At 39.1% G+C, this 16,569-nt stretch overlaps 1 long non-coding RNA gene across 1 annotated transcript in view; it reads left to right on the top strand.

The window, feature by feature from the left end:
• Positions 1-792: 792 nt before the first annotated feature.
• Positions 793-16,569, top strand: part of LOC122798158 — a 216,836-nt gene continuing 201,059 nt past the window's right edge. Inside the window, exon 1 of the long non-coding RNA XR_006364221.1 lies at positions 793-1,093. This is a non-coding gene — a long non-coding RNA (uncharacterized LOC122798158). The remainder of the gene's footprint in view (positions 1,094-16,569) is intronic.

Below are 16,569 nucleotides of genomic sequence, written 5' to 3'. Positions count from 1 at the left end.
TTGTATGTCTGTGATGTGTATTTGTGTGGGGTGGGCTGGAATGTGTGGTGCTGGATTGTCTGCGTTATGGAGTGTAGTGTGACCTTGGAGTTAGTATATATTAGTAGGGGGTGTGTGGGGGCACAGCCCCCCCACATACATATAGTAAGGGTAGGTGTGTATGTTTGTTTAGTTGTGTGTGTTGTATTGCTTTTTGTACAGTGTGGGGAGGTGTGTGTTTGTGCTTGTATGTGTTGTGTAATGTGTGCTGTTTTATCTTTTCGTGGGTTTTGGTTTTGGGATTTTGGGTTTCGCTGTGTTGTGGTTTCGGTTATTTGGATTTTCGACTTCATGGTCTCGAGATACTGAAATTTGATATTTCAGTATTTTGAGATTATGAAGTGAATCCATATATACATATACACACATAGTTTTATGAGATTTCAGCTACTGACATGCCTTGATAATATAATTTGCTTTGAAATTTTTCACTAGTAAGAAAAAGGTATGGTATTCCACATAGCCAGCGCAACAAGAAATGTATGTAAGAATTCATCTAAATGACACATTTTGACATAACTTTTGCAACAAACTGCATGAGAAAAGCAGCTGTAGGCAATAACATGCAAAGAAGCTCAAGCTTTCCATCTGCTGATAGGGTCCGCTCAATACTATTGTCTCCCTCTTTCTGACAGTCTCTAATATTTGCAACCCTGAAAGGGTTAATAACCCATGTCTACAATCTGTTCTTCTGCTACAGGTCAAAACAACAGTTCATAGGGTGAACTTAGTAGATATCTGCAGTATCTTCAGAGTAAACATGAAAGCAAACACAACAGAATGCCACTGGGAACAGAAGCTTCTAGGCTGAAGGACTGCAGGCCACTTAACACTGTAAATGGGGAAGAGGAATGGATGAAGTAGCAGAACAGGATCTGGACTATGGAAGCTTCTGGAAAATTCTAGTAAAACTTTAGACTACTGTCTTGTATTTCTTTCAGTAGTCTGCAAAGAAAAGTTGACAGCAGTTTGAGCAGGCTGGGTGCATGGATTCTGCTAAAAGCATTTTTGCTGAGCAAAACTAGAGGAATGTGCAGATTGCCGATACAAGCAGGTAAAAGTGAAGATTCAAATTTTTCAGTGGTAAATACATAATGAAAGAAACTCTTCAGTGAAGAAGCAGAATGTATACACTACTGTAAAGTAATCATTGTTCATTTGACTGTATCAATCACTGCAGATATTGTTTGTCAAAAATGAGTCACTTCTATGTGTGATGAATGAAATGCGGTACCAAGATTTAATGTTGGCATACATAACTGAATAGTTTCACATGGGTGCCAAGTAAAATTAAAAATATGAAAAATGCAATTTTTCCTGACTGTCCACATAAAAATCATTTACTCACCTTAAAGTGGGACAGATATAGAGAAAAACTTACCTGGTCAAGTGATAACTATAGATGTGAGTGCAGGAGCAAACCTAGCACTGAACAGTCTAGAAGGCTCACATAAACACTACTAAATGATCACAACTCCTATTCAACTTTTGGGCACAACTGGGAATTAGTTATTATTAACCTGCAATCACACTTGTTATGCCCTAAACACTAAGTCCACTACAGTAAGACACAAGTAACCCTATAGTGGATTACTGTGGCTCAGGATTAGCCATCAGTGGGGCTGCCTTTACTATAAGGTTCAGTAGGTCTATGCCTTTAGGCAGCTGAATATAAGAAGAGGACAGTCAGCAAGTATTTCCTGTTTCTGCGCTCATGTTATTATTTCATTTCCATGTTGTTCCATCCCCTTTTGATTTATCCTTGCAAATTCATATTTTCTGTGGAAAATATGATGGTTGGTCTTATAACCTGTCATTGTTAATATTGGCAAAGATATAAATTTGAGCTATGTGACTACAGCAATGCCATCCCCATGGTGACCTCTTTTTAAGTCTGAGAATTCAAAGTTTCCATGACATCAGCCAAAAGTAGATGTGCTTCTCTGACTGGGTAAGACACTGTAAAATGGAGAATTATGCATTTATTCAGTCAAGCCAGCTTCCTGGCATTGAAGGATGCAACTCCAACAGCTGCCACATCCCAGGATTGATAAGTGACCGGCTGGTAGAAGAACCAATGGAGGGAGATGGGTATGAATGGTGTTGGCTTGCCTGTCCTGGGATGTGGGATGTGGTGTCAGCTGCTACTAATCTGGAGCCAGGTGGAGGCTGGAAGTATTAAGTAGTACGTAGGTTCATGCTATATGCCTAGTCTCACTAAGTGGTGCTTAGCCAGACATGGCACATACAGGGGTGAGCCCTGATGGAGTTGACAGAGGTGGAGATCATAGTGGTAGTGGCAAACATTCAAATGAGAGTTTTGGATGCAGAAGGTGTTCTGTGTCAGCACTGATTTCAGTGACCTACCCAGCCTGTCTTGAAACATGGGCCAAGAAGATTAACATGTATGCAAGTCTAGGGGTGGGAAGGAGGGTGGAGGAGAGTTCATGGTGCAATGAAAGCGAGGGCCATTATGCTCCAGCACAGTTGAGACTCACCCACTTAAGGTGCGGGGGGGGGGGGGGTGGCATACCAGCAGCCTGTCTCGCGTATTTTATTGGAGAGGTGAAGTGGGAGCCTACTTGTCAAAAATCATAAGATTGAGGTGTGCCTTGTCAGGATGAAGTCAAAAGAAATTGTGGTGGAGATCATCAACAGTCCTAATAAGCTAGTAAATAATCTTAGTTAGTTATCACTTCCTTGCCAGCTATAGGTTCCCCCAATGACCCAGAAAAATATACCATGCATTTAAACTTATTAGAAACACTAACCATCCAACCCAATACCATATTTATGGGCAACTTTAATTACCCCACTATTAACTGGGAATCCTATACGACACCAAACACACAGGCACAGAGATTCCTGGATTTTGTAAACACAAACTCCCTGAAACAGATAGTAAATACACCAACCAGGGGTGCAGCCATACTGGATCTGGTCCTCACTAATATGGGAGAATGCTACACATCCCCTACATCTTCCCTGGTAAGGTCAGACCACAAAATGGTCTCCCTTGAAGTAAAAATAAAACTTGGACCCCCAGCTAAACCTGGAATATTCAGGAACTACTCTAAGGCTAACCTCCTGCTATTAAGTCTGTGATACTGATTTGATAACCTGGCAAAATTTCAAGCCCCCAGTAAACCATGAGAACACTACTGCCTGTGCAGAACTGTTCACAGAAACCCTGTTGATTCTTTTGGCTTTTCCCAATTAGGGGTCGCCACAGCGGAACTCCGGTCCGCTAATGATTGACAGTAGATTTTTACGTACCGACTTGCCAGGCCTGATGCACAAACTTCTACGAAGGTGCGCCCATTCATGCATGTCTCCACACAGAAGACGCTTTAGCTGAGAATCGAACGGGACAACGTCTTACTGTGAGGCGACAATGCTACCGCAGCACCACCACCGCAGTGTGTTCACAGAAACCCTGTAAAGCATGTTAATAGCTGCATAGAGGCAGCTGTACCCACGAGGAAGAAGTACAGAACTAACTCAAAAAACAAGCCTCCCTGGTTGAATCACAAAATCAGTAGACTGTATAACAGAAGGAAGAAAATCATGGTAAAAATTAGGAGGTGCAGCACCCAGCAAGATAAAAGCACTCTCATCAAACTAAACAAACAGCTCAGATGGCAAATAAAGTCTACCAAAGCCAAATTTGAGGGGAATTTGGCCTCCCAGGCCAAGGACAACCACAAGGAATTATTTAGTTATGTCTACAGCCTTAAAGGCAATACACAATTGTGTGCAGAGATCATTGTAAATGGAGTCACCTATACTGAGCCAGAAGATATAGCAAACCTACTGGCCAATAAATTCAGCTCCAACTTCACCCCTCTCTCCATCTCAACTGTCCCTCAGGAAATACCGTCAAATATAATTCCCCCTGCTATTAATAAGGAACAGGTCCTTAATGCTCTCTCTCTCTCTAAGGCCAAGAACACTGCATCAATGGGCCCACACAATATCCCAGGATGTCTTCTAAATAGCATGAAACATGACCTATCAGGGCCTCTGGAATTGCTATTTAACTATAGCCTCCAAACAGCCTTTGTTCCTCATGGATGGAGAACAGCTACAGTCATCCCACTGCACAAATGTGGGGCATCTACAGACCCTGGAAACTACAGACCCATAAGTCTCACTAGTCTAATATGTAAAGCCATGGAAAGAATTATCATGGACATGATCAACAGTGACCTCCAGACACTGGACCCAATCCTATTTGGTTTTGTCAACGGCAGATCATGCCTACTCAACCTGGTTGATTTCTTTGAGAAGGTCACCAAAGCAATTGATGAGGGCAAAATAGTTCACACTGCCTACCTTGACCTGGCCAAGGCATTTGACACAATACCCCACTTGGGCATTGTTGACAAACTCAAAAGGTTAGGTACAAACTCATATGCTACCCGATGGATAGCCAACTGGCTCACAGACAGGACCCAGGAAGTTAGAATTGGGGAGTCCACCTCTACAAAAGGTCAGTCACAAGTGGAGTCCCACAGGGGTGAGTCCTTGGACCGTTCCTTTTTGGTATTTACCTCTCAGAAGTCAAGGCCAATGTCAGTGCTCTCTGGCTGACTAAATTTGCAGATGATTGCAAATTAGGAGCTGTCATTGAATCCCACACTGACACAAACATTCTCCAGGAGGGGCTGACACAGACAAACAACTGGTGTCAAAGTCATGGACTAAAACTAAATGCCAAGAAATGCATAATAGTTTTCTTTGGGAAGTCATCCACCTCAGGTAACTATCATACTGACAACACACCCCTTAGTGCTGACCCAGTAGTCAGGGACTTAGGGACATACATAGATAGTAATCTAGCCTTTGACTATCATGTGTATACAGTAGTGAGAAAATCATTCTATGTTGTGCAACTTATAAACAAAAGTATGGCATCTAAGTCCAATGAAGTCATTGTCCCACTGTATTCAGAATCCATCAGACCTATCATTGAGTACAATGCCCCCTTTGATATGGACCTAACCAGGCATATCCAACAATTTGAACGTCCACTGAGGTTCCTCACTAAAAGAATACATGGCTTAAATAAAATGTCCTATGCAGACTGTCTCAATGCTCTATCCCTGTATTCTGTCTCCTACAGGCTTTTGAGGAGAGATCTATGCCTGACATTCAGGGTATTCCCAGACCCCACTCTGATGGACCTCCTGCATAAATGCAAAACAAACAGCACCAGAATTACCAGTTCTAAAGATTTAAACCTTGCCTGTGATATAAATTGGATCTGCTGGACAGACAGGTATGTATCCCAGAGATTACCCTGTCTCTGGAACAGGCTCCCTATCCAGGTGACGCAGAGTTCCTCCCTAACCTAATTCAAGTGCAACCTGGACAATTGGATGGGGAACAGGAAATCCATCCCTGATTTGGCAGCTATGTCTCTAATGGACACACTCAACATGCAAATGGTTCATCTCCCAGGCCCTAACTTGTAAATGTTTCATCTCCTAAGCTTACACTTATCAAGGGTATCAGAACTTGTCAGAGATTTGGGATGCATGGCTAGGCTTAAAAAGGCCCTTGTGGTCATTAGCCTAGTAAACACCTATAAACCTATGAACCTATAGAGTGGTGAAAGACTAATCAAATCAACCAGTAGCTGATCCCTTCCAAAGTTTCACTGAGAACAACTAGTTCTTGGTAGATACAACTTTATCTGGTAAATAACACAGGTACTCTTGGGCTGGTATTGTGAGCATTACTTAGGCAGTGCACATGTCAGAGCTACAAAGGATGGCTGACATTTAGGTACATAGGAAAAAATGAGTCCCCCTATGGCTGTCCTTGATGATGGCTCCTTCACAGAGCTGGCTGCTACCCCGGCACTGATCCTTAATGTTTTGTGTGTGTGTGTGTGTGTGTGTGTGTGTGTGTGTGTGTGTGTGTGTGTGTGTGTGTGTGTGTGTGTGTGTGTGTGTCTATGGAGAAGTGAATGGGCCAATAGATCTGGTAGAGGGGGTTGGTGGTTGGCAGGTATGGTTGGAAAATATATCAAAAAACAACTCCAGATCACTCAGGACAGGAAGTGTACATACTGTCCTACTGTAACTTGCAGAGTCAAGTGTAGCATGCTTCTCAACATCTTTGTGCAAAAAATCTGGACGAAGCCAAAAATAATGGCTTACAAAAGCCCAAAATAGGGGCAAATTTTAAATATTGCTCTTATAAAATTTGAAAGTTGGTAGAATAGCAGGTTTTGTTTTAGCATGCATTTTTCTGAAGGATAAGTCTGAAACTCAGATGTTTGTCATTATTTAGTGACTTCAATCCTCAATGATTTGCCAAAATTACCCCACAAATTGTATAAGGAACATACTAGAGTATGAGGAAAAAATCTGAACATTCTGCAAACATCTGGACAGTTGAGAGGTATGAAGTGTAGTATTTTAATTACAAGTGAATATAAATGAACCTAACTGAAGTAATCTGGTTTATTTTATGTAATTATGTATACTGGGAAAGCTGCTGAGGTCCAATTACACTACAGAGTTGCTTTTTCATCTTTCAGTGAAGTTTTTGTTTTGGTTAGAGAGGTACTTATTTTTACTTTGAGATACTGTACTTTAACAATCTCCCCAAACCATTTTCAAAGGTTGACCCTAATTTCTATTGTGAGAGCCTTACAAAGCTGTGGTTACTACCAAACAGCATTTGGTTTGTGACAACTATCCAAGAAGCCATTCTGTAGTGATGTGTCTCTTTACACATCTCACTACTAGAGGTAGTTTAGCAGTACTCCATTAGCATTTTTTATTATACAACAAATCTGTATCAATTTTACAAATGATAATAGCTCATTTTCCAGCAACAAACCAATATTATCTATTACTTGAAGTTTAAATACTCAACCCTCACCATTTTACCAATGTCATAATCTAATTATTACTGTACTATTCATCCATTTCCTTTGTGTAGGATTATGTGGCTAATTACCACTCTCTAGTACAACCTCACTCAAGGCAGTAACCAATTGGTTGGGTCTAAGGCATCCTTAGAAGAAGAAGACCCAGGTGATCGGTCTCTCTAGCACTCGGCCATACCCTCTTCCACTTACCATCCTTCTGGGCCTCAAAGTCTAATAAAGTGTCTAAATAACAGAAACATGATGAACACTTTTCAGGTACTCTTACCACCACAAACCTTTTACCGCTGCTTCTTGTGCTTTCACCACTTCTGTAATCAGCCTTCTCATCTCAGTCCCCAAATTGTCCTTTGCCTAATAATGTTTCAGTGCTACTTTTGGTTAATAACATTACTATTACCAGCAGATGCTGATTATTGCTGGGAAAATCCCTTTCTATTTGGACGCCTAGGAAATACAGGCTGGACACAGATTAATACACCTACTAAAAAATGTATTCAATGTCATCTGCACTTCTCACTTATATTAATTTAATTTAGGACAGTCTCAAAATGCATAGATCCAAGTCCCCCATTTTACCCGACTCATATTGGCAGCATTTCTTGGACATCCCTGGAATTATTTCCACACTGTCTAGCGTATAAAAGTATCTGTGTAGGTAAGAGTAGGCAAACATTGCTAAATCTTTTTGCTTTAGTAGTACATTTCACAATTCAACAAATATTTCCCTGAGTCATGGAATCTAAACAACTGCTCTATTTTAACCATGCCTCTCTGTTATTTTCACCTTTCTCTTGCAGCACTTTTTAAACCTGATTTATGAAATGCCCACATGAGATATGGCCCTCCCTCACCTGCTTAATCTACTTAATCAGTGCTGGTGGATCAGAATTCCCCTGGGAAAAGTACTGCATTACTCTCACCTTCTGGCTTAAAACTTGGTATATACATCTGCCTGCTTCAGACATCAGTATACATAGCTCCTATTTACCTTATTACCTGAGGCCATTGTTTATTTTATGTTTTAGGAACCAAATGAAACATCTAATAACTGTCTACATTTTGTGGTGTGGAATATGGAAAGTAATTAAAATTATGTCTTCAAAAATTCAAAACCAATGTTATTTTCAAAACTTTGTCAATACATCAATTCAACATGTTCTTCCTTCAATATTCATTTTGATTGTATGCCTGCATGGTGCTACATTTTTATTTTGGAATTATTAATTGCTATTCTATCACGTGATCTATGTGTATTATCTGCTTTTCTAATTATCAACTGATCTCTTAGTTTTCATTGTTTGCCTTTTTTCTTTGTTTGTTTTTCTTTTTCATCCAGGTCCCTTCTAAAAATGTATATTTGACCAGAAGGGCTAACTTGGTCAAAAAGTGTAAATAAATTAAAATAAAATGAAATAAAAATAAATAAATAAAATCAATTTTAAACTGTTATAGCAAAATTTAATACTATAAACCCCACACTTTCCATACCTACTACCCCTGAGCAATACTCTAACAGATCTATAGGGTTATTCCTCTTTAACTGTTTAAAAAGCTTGTTTGTTTGTGTCTTTCGGCTTTTCCCAGTTAGGGGTTGCCACAGTGGAACTCCGGTCCGCCAATGATTGGCAGTTGTTTTTACGTACCAGCTTGCCAGGCCTGACGCACAACCTTCAACGAAGGTACGCCCATTCACGCATGTCTCCACGCAGAAGACGCTCTAGCTGTGAATCGAACCGGACAGCGTCTTACTGTGATGTGACAATGCTACCGCAGCACCACCACCGCAGTCCTCCCAAATTGCCTTATAACACTCATCCATACACTTATATTAAATCCTCATATGTATAGACCTGCCCCTCAGTTCTTTTGAGTTAGTTAATACTTATCAGACACCCTTTGATGCCTGCCTTTTAAAATAAAGTTCAAAGATCCATTGCTTTGAACTATTTGTGTTGTGCGAACTGACATAAAAAGGCCTGTGCTGTGTGCAAAAAATGTTGTAATACATACTTTTGAAGGGCTAACACTTGTTAATCCATTACAGTAAGGAAGGAAACCAACACTCGACCACTGTAAAAACAGTGGTCGAGTGTTGGTTTCCTTCCTTGGTGTCCACATTTTGCATTTGTGGGTGTATATATTTTTTGGACACTTTCCTGGCTTGTTTTGTTGTGCTAATCCATTACAGTACCAAGGATTACCCATGTAGAAAAAAAAATCCCAACTTTTATAATTACTTCTTCCATGGTCACACTTAATATATATATATATATATATATATATATATATATATATATATATATATATATATATATATATATATATATACAAACACACACACACACACACACGTGTGTGTGTGTGTGTGTATATATATATATATATATATAGATATATATATCTATACATATATATATATATATATATATATATCTATATATATACACACACACACACACACACATATACACATTGACACACACACACGCGCACACACACGCACACACACACACACACACACACACACACACACACACACGCACACACGCACACACACACACACACACACACACACACACACACACACACACACACACACACACATTTGTTGAAAAATTATATGCACTTAATGCATGTGAAATACAGTTTGGGTCAATGGCTTTCTAGTGAATATGTTAAAAAAATTACTAAGGTTAGTAGAGGAGTAAAAATCATGCAAGCAGTATTTAGTAATAGCAAGCTATTGTTTTGAATGGGATATTTTGGAAAACAGGTTTAGGGGAAGAAAACTGCATTAATAGTTAAGGAGTTGCAGAGAGGTTAAGAGGTTTAAAGAGAATGCTTTGTGGTAGGCTAGTCCATTGTTATTTTTTTTTTTTATATTTTACTACACAGTACCGTAACATTTTCCCACAACAGCAATTCAAAGTCTTCACTCCCCCAGCAGAATCACCGTGCAAATTGCAATTGGATATAGTTGATGAACCATTTTCCCACATTTAACATTACTAGGAAAAAAAATTAAAACATATTCACTTTGCCATTTCAAACTAACCCCCCATAAATAAAATTCCATTGAATGGTATATTAAAATATAATATCCCTACTCACAATCATTTACATTTCACCAGGTTAACACTTACATTACTATTCCCAGATATAATATTACAATGTCCTCTCAAATATTACCCCTTATTTTGTAGTGTACATGAATCAATATATTTTACCTCTGTAATCAATACAAAATATTTACTAGTATGTTAAAGCACTGGTGTCAACAATATTATGTGCAGTCACCACACAACAGCTGTGAATATCTTAATATTCCATTCCATTTGTTCCCGTCTGGTCTGCCCCCTATAAAATAAAATATAAACAAAGAAAGCAGTGTAAAATTGCTCAAAACCAGGGGCATTTGCCATAAATTGCAATGAAACCCAGCAATGGCTTTGCACTAATTACAAATAGCCTGAAGATCCCAATGGAAATCTAAAGCATGCAGCATAGGTTGCCAGTTCTGTTTCCCTGTGAGTAATCATGTTGTATTTATGATACTCATGCTAACAAAGAAAATAAATGAATCTCTCAGCACTGTCCAACAATTATAAACTTTCTAAAGCAGCTTTAATTCTCTAGCAACTCCATGGGAGGCTGAATTATATCATCACCCATTAGATGCCTCTCAAGTAGTGAAGTCGAACAAAGCAAAAATAGCTACTCTCACTATAGTTACTGAAAATATTTTAAACCCTTTCTCTCTGCACACACTGCAGCTTTTACAGAAGGAGAGACAGGAGTGACTTTTGCTGTGCCACAAACCCATCTAATTAGACAGCCACTACTTTCACTGGTATCACTCTGCTGTCTAGTTTTTGCAGCATGTGTTCTGTATGATTTAAGCACCCAGTCCAGTCATACCTCTCAACCTCTTAGAGTAAGAAATATGGATAAAGCCATAAAGAAAAGTGAGACAGGGGCCCAAAAATAGAGACAATAGAAAGCTGATAACAGGTTTTGCATTAGCATGTATTTTCTGATGGATATGTAGTCTGAAGCTCAAATGTCTGTCATTATTTTCTAACTTTAGTTTTTAATGAATTGCCACTAATTTGTCGGAAAACCACAATTTTATGAAAAAGTGATCAAAAATATAAGGCACAAATCTGGACATTCTGCAGAAATCTGTACACCTGAGAGGTGTGAGTCCGCTTTCCATAAGAGAAGGCACCCTGCTTCACAAAGTCAGTAAAATATGTCCCTAACCTTTCCTCATTATAGGTGTTGGGCCACTCATTCAAGAAGAAGTAGGTCTACCTTTCAGTACTTTACCAACCATACCCATCTGCTACTGCTTTCTCTGCCTGCATATGTGTAACTCTTTTTGATGTCTTCAAGAGCCTGACCCATCCCTGCATAAATGAAACCACAGCTTCATGTTCTTTAAAGAGGCTGACACATAAAACCCCACTCCTTCCTTGATAAAGGAAAAGAAAAAAAAACTGAGAATAATAAATAATTATCCTTACCAGTACACTAAGTACCGTACTAAATGAAAAAAGGAAAGGAAAATTCATCATTCCTTTCTGGGGAAAATATTTCACCTAGATAAAGATGTCATTAATCCCTGTCTTTCCTCCATAGATAGTGTTGTTCTCTGTTTCAACATAGACTTCTTTTTGTAAAGGAGGAATGGTTCAGTCTGCACCTTCCTCTTTGATACAGGCTGTGAAGAAATTAGACACTGTCATCTGTGCTAGCATGTCTGGCTGATGTTTTGTACATAATTTCAGAATAGCTTGTGTATTGTATGCTAGCATGGCTGGCTATGATATTGTAAATGAGTTCTTACATGTTGATTTATAGTCTGTTTTTACAGAGTGTTTTGGAGACTTGAACAGTGATCTTTTACATTTCTGCTTGTGCATATTTGTGAAGAAGATTCTAAATGCAGACTGTCTCAGAATCAGCTGATCTGCAGACGATGTCATCAAAATGTTGATAGTTGCTATGTGTTACTGTCAGAGGCTGAAAGAGAGGAAGGAACTTTAATAAACAGCTGTTGGTTGATTTTCAAAATATGAAATGAAAATTAGAATTGGAACAGTTGTGACAGCTAAGCTAGTCTATAAAAGAGCCTGCTGAAGACAGTTGTTGTCAGTTGTTGACAATTAACAGCCAGTTACAGTTGCCAATTACAATTGTCAGTTGTTTCCAGTTGTACTGTGCAGTGGATACCCAAAAGTACTCAGCAAGAACTGTAAGCCTGCCTTTGCTCTCTGCTGTAATAATTTAGTTTAGATCAGGGACAAAGTTCTTTAGTCAGACAGGAAATTATAACTAATCAGAGTTTTTCTAAATGTTGGATTTCTGTCCTACAGTATAGATTCAATTGTCCTGGTGATTGAGTTTTGTTTGTTTATTGGAAATTACTGTTTTATAATTTTAATCATTTTACTTATTATTAAATATTTTATTAACTTACATTGTGGCTGGCCAATCAATGTTTTCTTTAGTGATTTGACAGTGCTTATACCTGCTTTTATAACTTCCCAGGCCACTCCAAAAGCCTGTCTGCTTTAGGTCATTTGCTGTAATTTGTTTTAATATCTAATTTTCATAATTAGACACCCCTTTAAAAGGGCATGTAGGCTCTCTGATTAGTGGCAGCATGTTACCATATTATTTTGGGGAAGGGTCACAGCTGGAAATCTGTGTCAGGCTTTCCCAGAAGTGTTTGAATGTGTGAGATTTAGTTTATTTAAGTGTGAGGTATATCAGAAGTCTTAAACTGGAACACATTGCTCTGAGTGTGCAATAAGGAATTATATTTAGGGTGGAAAGAAGGATACAGTCTGGCCACAGGTTATAGAGTGTGCTCCTGTTGTGCTCTTAGGGGAAACTGTGAAATATTATCCTGTTTGAATGACAGTATCCTAGTGGAGTCAGTAATGAGGGGATTGAAGCTCCTTAGTTACTGATCCAGGATAGTGGGAACCATCACATTATTGTTGGCAGTCCAGTGGAGTATTGTCTAGATGTCACATTATTTGGTGGCAACGATGTGGGATTTTTAATTGGACTTCAGAAGCATGTGGGTAGCTGTCAATAAGGTGTGCACTATTGACAGCCACAAAGTAAGCATACAGATTCTCAGACACCACAGTTTTATTTATTTTTAGTTAGTTAGTCAAGGACAGTAGGCAAAGATGTCAGCAGAAGACTATAGTAAGCTGACAAAGAGCCAGTTGGCCAAGGAGTGTGAAGTCAGAGGACTGCTGAATGTCAGACTGACTAAGGAAGCAACGATTTCACCTTAGTTGCATCTTCAGCTCAGACCAGCTGTTCAGAGGATATCCAGTTTCGTATTGGGGATGTGCAGCCTGCTGGGATAGGACAGTCTACCTTTTCTTCAGATGACCTGAGGATCCATCTAGAGTCAAGAAGACTGGAATTGGAGGCTGAGGAGAAGCAGCAACAATATGACCTGGAGGCCAAGGAAAGAATGTGATATCTGGAGACTGAAGAGAGACTGCATCTGGAAGCCCAATGACTGGAGGCCAAGGAAAAGCAACACTAATATGAGCTGGAGACCAAATGTTTAGGAGCTGAGGAAAATGAGGGACAGCACCAGCATGAAGTGGAACTTCTTACCCTTTGAGAGGGTCATGGAGGTAATGGGAAAGAGAATAACCAGACCCGTGAAGCGGTAAATGTGAGTAAGCTTTTTCCTCAGTACAGGTATGGGGATGACTTTGATAGTTTTATTCATATGTTTGAGAGGGTATGTAGACAGTATGATGTTGACCATGAGCTCTGGGTTTGGTTCCTGACTCCCTTACTCCATGATAAGGCTGTTCAGGTGATGTTTGTCTGATGTAGATTGTTTGAATTATGTTAAAGTTAAAAAACATCATCTTGATTGTTTTAAACTAACACCTGAAGCTTATAGAAAAAGTTTCATGAACACAGACACAAGGCAGATGAAAGCGTACATGATTATATTGCTGATTTAAGTACTTACTTTCACAGATGGGTGAGTGGGTGTCAAGTCATCACTTTTGAGGGACTGGCAGATCTTTTGGTGGGGGAACATGCCCTCAGTACATTGCCTGATGACATGAGAATCTGCTTAGCAGACAGAGAGTATAACTCTGCAGAGGAGTTGGGGAGAAAAGGGGATCTCTACTTAGTAAGTAGAGCACCAATGCTTAAGAAAGAGATAGTCAGTGCTGCACATGGACATAAGGGGACCCATGGGGGGCAGTCTAAACCACTCCAACACAGTGCACCAGTAACAGGGGAAACTACTACATGGTTAAGGATTAGATGTTTCAAATGTAACCAGAGGGGTCACATAGCAGTCAAATGTCCATCAAGACAAGGTGAGAATCAAAAATTGAGGGAGCCAGCAAGTGGGGATGACAAACTGCCAGTGGTAAGTTGTGTGGAAACAACAGGGGTGCCAAACTATCACCAAAATTTATATCCTATCTTAGTAGATGGTAAAGAAGATTCTAATTCAGACTGTCTCAGAATTAGCTGATCTGAAGATTATGTCATTGGAATGTTGACAGCTGTGATGTGTTACTGTCAGAGGCTGAAAGACAGGAAGGAACTTTAGTAAACAGCTGTTGGTTGATTTTCAAAGTATGAAATGAAAATTAGAACTGGAACAGTTGTGACAGTTAAGCTAGTCTATAAAAGATCCTGCTGAATACAGTTGTTGTCAGCTGTTGTAAGTTAACAGCCAGTTGCAGTTGTCAGTTGTTCACAGTTGTACTGTGCAGTGAATACCCAAAAGGACTCACCAGGAAGTGTAAGCCTGTCTTTGCTCTTATGTAATAATTTAGTTTAGATTAGGGACAATGTTCTTTAGTAAGATATGAAATTATATCTGATCAGTTAGAGTTTTTCTAAATGTTGAATTTCTGTCCTACAGTACTGATTCCATTTTTCTGGTGATTGAGTTCCATTTGTTTATTGGAAATTACTGTTTTATAATTTTAATTATTTTGCTCATTATTAAATATTTTTATTAACTTACATTGTGGCTGGTCAATCCGTGTTTTTTTTAGTGATTTGAGAGTGCTTATACCTGCTTTGATAACTTCTCGGGCCACTCTGAAAGCATGGCTGCTTTAGATCATTTGCTTTCATTTCTTTAATATCTAATTTTCGTAATTGGATACCCCTTTAAAAAAGCATGTAGGCTCTCTGATTGGTGGCAGCATGTTTCTGTATTATTATGGGGAAGGGTCACAGCTGGAAATCTGTGCCAGGCTTTCCCAGACGTGTTTGAATATGAAAGATTTAATTTATTTAAGTGTGATGGTATCAGCAGTCTTAAACTGGGACACATTGCTCTGGTGTGCAATAAGGAGTTATATTTGGGGTGGAGAGAAGTATACAGTCCATTCCCAAGTTGTAGAGTGTGTTCCTGTTGTGCCTTTAGGGGAAATTGTGAAATATTACTTCTGTTTAAGTGATACTCTCCTATTGGAGTCAGTAATGAGGACCAAAGCTCTTTAGTTACTGACCCAGGATAGTGAGGAACATCACATTATTGTTGGCAGTCCGGTGGGGTACTGTCCAGAGGTCACACAGGCACCTACTGTTCTTTCTAGGCTGCCTCTTCCTGACAAGCTGATGAGTCTGCTTCTGTTGTCACTGCTACTGCATTATGCCCCAAAACCTGTATCAGTCATAGAGCTTCAGCTGAACCTGCAAAGGTCTTCACCCCAGAGTCAAGGAAATTCTTATACTCTCTGAATAATTTAACTTAAAAGCACAGAGCCTCCTGTTTGCAGACATATGACAGGAAATATTGGCTCAAATTTCTTTGCGTCATCAGAAAAATTTTGCCCAACAAAAAATTCTACAGTCCTTATGTTTAAGCTGTTTGCTGGCAATCCACAACTTAGAAAATACTTACTGTTTAACATTTGGAAGTTCTAAGGTTGAAGGTACATACACCATAAAAATAAATTAATAAATGAATCTCTGTCTTTAAAGATCTGGGCATATGTGTGGACAAAAATGACTATTTGTTAATCAGGTTTTGGACATGTGAAACCAGGGCTCTAATACATTAGGGTCTATTAATTGGTTCATAGTTAAGTACTAGGCTAGCTGCTCTTGTGGGCCATTTTAAACCTAGCCAATTTATCCTATGGGTGAGAATCAAAGCCTGTACCTTGTATCTGTGAAATGAACACCTTAACCATTATGCCAGCCAACAGGGACATTAAAACAAGCAAGAAAGTGATTTTGCTCCCTGTACTTATTAATTTTATATAGACAAAGTTAGAATATATAAGTCCATTCTGGACCAAATCCTGTAATTTAAATTTAAGATGGATTCAGTATAATTTTAATAAAGATATCAGTTCCCCTGGGAGACTTATTCAGATAAACTAAGACATTTAAATCTGTACTCATTGTCCTAGAGAATATTGAGTGGAGAGATGATTACAGTGTTCAAGGCTAGCAAAAATCCCTTTCTATTTGAATGCCTAGGGCTTACAATTTTCTAATGTATAAGATTCATGGATTTAGAAGTTTCTTGAGAATGTATAAAGAAATATGTTTTCTTACAAGGTTTTTAAACACTAGAATAAGCTACC

Source organism: Protopterus annectens, chromosome 3.part1, assembly GCF_019279795.1.
Source record: "Protopterus annectens isolate FY-2018-M chromosome 3.part1, PAN1.0, whole genome shotgun sequence".
Lineage (NCBI taxonomy): Eukaryota > Metazoa > Chordata > Ceratodontiformes > Protopteridae > Protopterus > Protopterus annectens.
The sequence above is the reverse complement of the archived record's forward strand: the minus strand, read 5'-3'. Positions and strand labels throughout refer to the sequence as shown.